Source organism: Euprymna scolopes, chromosome 19 (genome assembly GCF_053919585.1).
Source record: "Euprymna scolopes isolate OS-2025 chromosome 19, ASM5391958v1, whole genome shotgun sequence".
Classification (NCBI taxonomy): Eukaryota; Metazoa; Mollusca; class Cephalopoda; order Sepiida; family Sepiolidae; genus Euprymna; species Euprymna scolopes.
In genome coordinates, this window is record NC_136500.1 from 143,746,758 (window position 1) to 143,753,548 (window position 6,791).

Below are 6,791 nucleotides of genomic sequence, written 5' to 3' on the forward strand. Positions count from 1 at the left end.
GGTTTATAAAATTGTTAGAACAGAATATTTATGCTTACATAGGCATCACCACTTATCAAGGCCAAGAGGTCGCTCAAGGATAAGGGTTAAAGAGTATACAGTAGAAATTGGACAATACAGTAATCGTTAGTAATGGAAATTCAGTAAGTTTGTTAACTCATATGAAACGGTTATCAAAAACTTGCCCACGTTAGGCTTGAAGACAACGACACTGTAGTCAGCTGGAAAGCAGGAAAACGGAAGACAATTCCACAGGCGTGCAGTTCTAAGAAAGAAGCTTTGCTCATGGAATCTATGTTTAGGTTTAGGCACAGATAAAGAGTGGGGGAAATTATTTATAGTGTTTTCTGCTAGACGGGTGTTTCTTGTGAAAGTTTAATGAGGGGAAACCATAGATTGGAGCTCAGCCAAGCACTTGCCATGAAAATAATAATAAAGCAAAAATAAACTCACAACATCTTTTCTGTGAGAAAGAGGTTGCAGGGAAGATAAAATCGCATCCCCTATGAGGCTACGAAGTCTATTTTGAACTCTATCAAGGAAGGATGTCCTTTCTAGCAGCTCCTGCCCAAATGTGGCAACAGTACTCCATCCTTGGACGTACCTGGCTCTCATATAGATAGAAAATTACATCAGCAGTAAGATATCTACTGGATCGATAGAAGGATCCCACCATTTTTCCAGCGGCCTTGGCAATAGATTTAATGTATGGGTTCCATTTAAGATCAGGAGTAAAAGTGAAGCCCAGAAGCGTGTCAAAACATGAAGCCTCTCCAAGACGAGCGCCATTCATTTCAATTGATGCCAGATATGGATCAGAGCGTTGATGATGTAAAGATAGGAGCTTGGTGTTAGATTCATTAAAGGTAACCAGCCACCTTTTCCCGCACTGTACCACATGCTCAAGATCAGAGGTGAGAGAACTTTGTCATTTACGGCCTTAGATGTGCTACCATAGATAGTAGTGTCATCAGCATAAATGTCTATGAATGATGTAAGGATGTGATTTGGAAGATCATTAATATAGATCAGAAAGAGAGTTGGCCAAGGATGGACCCCTGAGGGACTGCAGCATTAATACTGTGAGCTTCTGATTTCTGCCCATCAACCACTATTCTTATGAACCTATCAGAGAGAAATGATTTAATAATTGAGAAGACATTTCCAGCTATACCGTAGCTGGAGATCTTGTGAAGTAAACCTTTATGCCATACTCTATCAAAGGCGGCCCTGTCGGTGGGGCATTAGAACACACCGACTGCCCCCCTGCAGAGGGTACAAGTCCCTCAATGGGGGTCCTGGATATGACCTTAAACTATATCCAGTGGTGAGGCCCCAGCTTGTGGACTTTACGAAGTGTGGAGCCACCCTTTAATTACCATTGCTCCACGTCCACTCTGACCCAGAATGGTAGTACCTGTTAGGGTTCCAACTATGGGTTAAATAGAAACCGACTTGAAAACAACAAATATATTCTATTAAAAATTTTTTCTTCAAAATCTTTGGATTCGGCATTAAATAACCCGAAAAAGGGTTGATATGCCGTAAAACAAAAACAACCAACCAATCTATCAAAGGCCTTGATATGTCAAGAGCAATTGCCCAAGAAAGGTAGCTTCTGTCAAGAGATTTGCTAATCCTATGAGATATATCTGTAAGCACATCTGCTGTAGATCTAGTAGAATGGAAACCATATTGCGTGTCACTAAGAAGGTTATTTTTGCTGAAATGGTTGATTACTTGTCTATTTAACACAGGTTCCAGCTTACTTACACATGACGCACAGGAGACTTATTGGCCTGTACTGAGAGGGAGATGAGCGATCACCTGAATTCCTTACAGAGCATACTGATGAGATTTTCCAGGGTGATGGGAAGCAATTCTCCTTAAGACAGTGTTTAAACAGTTTTATAAGGATGCACGCTAGTTCTGGTTGAAGTCTTTTGAGTACTATAATTGGAATACCGTCAGGGCCGGTTGCTTTACTGGAATCAAGGTTTTCGATTAGCTTCGCAACATTACGTACAGATATTTGTATATCACATAGCGTGTTTTCTGATACAGGAGGAAATATTGGAGATTGGCGGCCTTGGTCGCAAAGGGTAGAATTAGCTGCAATGTTCTTGGCAAAGAGTTTGGCTTTGTCTGATGCTGACGAGATTACCTCAGGTCCATTGATAATAGTTGGGATGGAGCACACGCTTCTGTTCAAGATTCTGTTTGCTATTTACAAAAACTGGTGGGAACCAAGCTGCAGCTCAGCTACTTTGGACTTGACGGACGGAGCATACAACTCTCTTGCATTACTTCTTTACAGTGGTTGCTGGCAGTTTTGAAAGCAGCTTTAGTCTCAGTACATCTATTACATTGGAAGCAATGGACAAAGTGATTTCTGTGCGCAATGGCAGCAGCACATTGTGGAGAGAACCACGGCTGGCTGTTAGGTTTTCGCTGGAATTTTTTTGAGGGTATGAAACAGTCTATACCAACTATTAACCATTCCATCAGGTCTGATATTATAGAGGACACATCCTTTTTAAACATGGAACACAGAGGTAGATCTGATATAAATGTACGGAAGCTATCCCAGTCAGCATAGAGTATCGATATACTGTATGATGGAGAGGTACATATGAGGACTTATTATATTTCATTTTTATCTTAACTGATACAACAGAGTGGTCGGAAGATTCAAATGGAGACAGAACGGAAGCTGAACACAGTTCAAGGCAAGTTGTGGGAAAAAGGTCTAGGAGTTTACTCTAAAATCCTAGTATTTATGTATTTATTTATTAACGCTGGGTTACATTGTAAAAACTTACTTTTTCCACATTAACTTTCTGCTAATTGGTGAAGAAAAAAATATATTAAGACAATTAAATACAGAGTAGTTTTTTGTCTAACAATTCGAGCAATTTTTAATTAAATTATTGTTTGTAGTAAATAATACCTTACTTACTTGGGTGTAGCTGCCGGAGGTGAGGATGCTCTTCCAACAGCCAAGAATAACAATAGCCTTGTGGTTATTTATACTAATAGAGTAAGGTAATTGTTATAAAAACCTTCCTCCTTTGTGAAGAGTGACTTCATTCTTTTTTTTTTTTTATGTTACTGTGGTTACAAGACCTGAGAAGAAGGTCACGAAGAAGATTGTATTTTTTTCGGGTACTCACGCAGAGAGTGATCCGTGCTGAAATAATAATGTTATTATTTAAAAAGCCATTCTTAACATGGGGAGGGGAGTGTTTTGTACCTATTATGTACTTTAACCTTACACTTGAATAAAAAAAAAAAACATATCATAAAACGTCAATTAAACCTGGAAATACGATTTAAAAAATAGCGCGGATCACTCTCTGCATTAGCACAAAAAAAAAAAAAAAAAAAAAAAACTTACCTTTCGTTCCAGGAATTCAGTACCAAAAAGTGGGATAAGTTCGTGTTTTGCTTTTGTGTTCAAAACAGAAAATTCGTTTTGTTTGTTAGGATTTCTTTAGTAAATTGATACAACTTTTGTTTTGTGTGTCCAATTCATTAAGAAACAGACTATATGAAAACATTTAAAAAATCCAAATCAAAATATGAAAAACACGATTTAAACGTGAAATTATTTAAAGAGAAATTCAACTGCTAAAGAAAACTTAAGGTCATCGTAAGACGGTGTAATCATTATTTCGCTCCTCGTGTAAAAATGTCCGTTCATTAGTTAAGTATGCCGAATTAGTTGAAATTATATTTGTCAATCTGTTGAGATTTTCTTTTGTAAATTTCTCTTTGTATTTTATTTTATTTTTTTTATTAACAAACTTTAAAAAAAAACAGTATTAATGAGAACAGTAACCCGTATTATCCAAATAATCCTCATAAAAAAATATTAACAAAACTGAATATTTCACCTAAACAACTCAAATAAAAGAAACGAATTACACAAACAGCAAAGTCGGTTAAATGACAAAAAATAAATTTTCACAAAGAAAATAAACTATGATCACATGATTATAAAAGTTGTTACTTATTGTTATCAAACCTGATTTGATTAAATTTGCCATAACTGTCCTGTTTTTGTTCACGTCAGGCATGTTTCGAATTATCATCAGTCTGGCAGAGGGTTTCCCTTGTCATGAATTGCACATTCCCAAGCATTACCTCCTCTTTGAAAGGAAAGCAGTTGACTTCCAATAGCTGAGACACCACTGATCAGTAAGGCCAACGCTGCTTCTCGGTGTATATATATATATATATATATATATATATATATATATATATATATATATATATATATATATATATATATATATATATATATATATTTCATATATATATATATATATATATATATATTTCATATATATATATTTCATATATATATATATATTTCATATATATATATTTCATATATATATATATATTTCATATATATATATATATATATTTCATACATATACATATATTTCATATATATATATATATTTCATATACATATATATATTTCATATATATATATATATATATTTCATATATATATATATTTAATATATATATATATTTCATATATATATATATTTCATATATATATATATTTCATATATATATATATTTCATATATATATATATTTCATATATATATATATTTCATATATATATATATATATTTCATATATATATTTCATATATATATATATATATATATTTCATATATATATTTCATATATATATATATATATATTTCATATATATATATATATATATATATTTCATATATATATTTCATATATATATATATATATATATTTCATATATATATATTTCATATATATATATATTTCATATATATATATATTTCATATATATATATATATATATTTCATATATATATATATTTCATATATATATATATTTCATATATATATTTCATATATATATATATATTTCATATATATATATATATTTCATATATATATATATATATTTCACATATATATATATATATATATATATATATATATATATATATATGAAATATATATATGAACGATAAAAACGAAGCAGTAAATTGTCTATGGGAACATAGCGCAGTGGATTAGGGCGCTGGACTGAAATACATAAGAGCAAAGGTTCGAATCCTACCAACAGTCAAGCTACGCTGATGAGGAGTAGGGCTCCGAAACACGCGTGTCAGTAGATTACTGTTTTTAAAAATAATAAATAAATAATACGTCCAAATAAAATTGGGCGACTTTCTAGGCGGAGACGTAAACATTACTATCGTTTAAAAAATCAAAACAAAAACCACTTATATATATATATATATATAAATATATATATATATATATATATATATATATATATATATATATATATATGTTTAAAGAAAAAATAGAAAAAAACGAATGAAATTATTAAAAAATCAACGTTTCGTCCTTGTTTCAGAGGACATCTTCAGGATAATTGAAATAAAAATGTGATAAAAGAAAAAGTCATAGATCGTGCGAAAAAAGACAGTTTTTTAAAATCCAACCCATGTCGGGAAAGGACGAATATGTGTGCGTATGGGAAGGTTGTTTGATATCTATATATACACTTTTAAAATGCATTAAAATAAATATGTACATTTTTTTTTTTTTCTTCTGCGAAACTACTCATTTTCCTGAAACATTCAAAGAAAAACGGCTAGCCAGGATCCACCCTGATACCTTGCTCTTTGATTATTATTTTCCCTATGCTAGGGGTTAAATGGTAGAAGCCTTTTCTTTGCGTAATAGTATTAGCAAGGACGAAACGTTGATTTTTTAATAATTTCATTCGGTTTTTTCTATTTTTCTTTAAACATAACGTCAACCACCGCTGGTATATTTTTTCATTCCTTATATATATATATATATATATATATATATATATATATATATATATATATATATATATATATATCATTTTTCAGGTGGGGATGTCTCCTCAATTAAGTAGCTTGTTCGGCAGATTTGCTGTTTTTATTTATACAAATCCCCTCGAACCCTGTAAGCATTAAAAGGGACTCTTTACGTTCGACATCTGTCACTACCTGTAAACAGAAATTTGTTAATGGGTATTGTAGTAATATCATAGAACTACTTTCATACGCGCACAACAGCTGTGGTCCCCTGGTGTATGAATATATACAAGGACCTCACTTCCCGCTCGGACTAGGACTAGTTAACATGTGTATATCTTTTCCTTATGTATTTATGTATATTAATAAATCATTTGTTCATCTAAACGTCTCTGCAATAATTCAAGCATCAACACACCCACACGCACACAACAATTCAACAGGGTGGCAACGATAAGGATTTTAAAAAGATAAATCGCTTAAAAAAAAATAAATAAATAAAAATAAAACAAGACGTTGACGAAAAAAAAAACGAAACAACGGAAAGAAAACATTCTTTTGAAGCTGGGAGAAAAAAGGGGGAAAAAAAGAAAAATGAAAGATTTTTCATAGAATACAAGTATTTATCAGGTATTTGGATTCACTTTTTTTTTTGTAACTTAACTTCTCGTATTTTTCGGCGCCAATTTTTAAAAACTTGTTGCTACTATCTCTTTTTGTTATTACTGTCTATATTACGATGTCTCGAAACGATATTCCCCCAATGAATTCGCTAACAGAAAACCCTGCAGAAACTTTCAAACTTTTCAAACAACGTTTGCAACTGTATTTTATTCTTAACTAGCGAGGGGTACCCGGCGTTGCCCGGGTGTTTTTCGGGGTATGTGAAAAAAAACCCGAAAATGTGGAAAAAAAAAAAAACGAA

At 32.0% G+C, this 6,791-nt stretch overlaps 1 long non-coding RNA gene across 1 annotated transcript in view; it reads right to left on the minus strand.

The window, feature by feature from the left end:
* LOC145240013 (uncharacterized) overlaps nt 1-3,657 on the minus strand; it is a 43,035-nt gene extending 39,378 nt beyond the window's left edge. The window contains exon 1 of the long non-coding RNA XR_013862460.1: nt 3,398-3,657. This is a non-coding gene — a long non-coding RNA (uncharacterized LOC145240013). The remainder of the gene's footprint in view (nt 1-3,397) is intronic.
* Nucleotides 3,658-6,791: the final 3,134 nt, after the last annotated feature.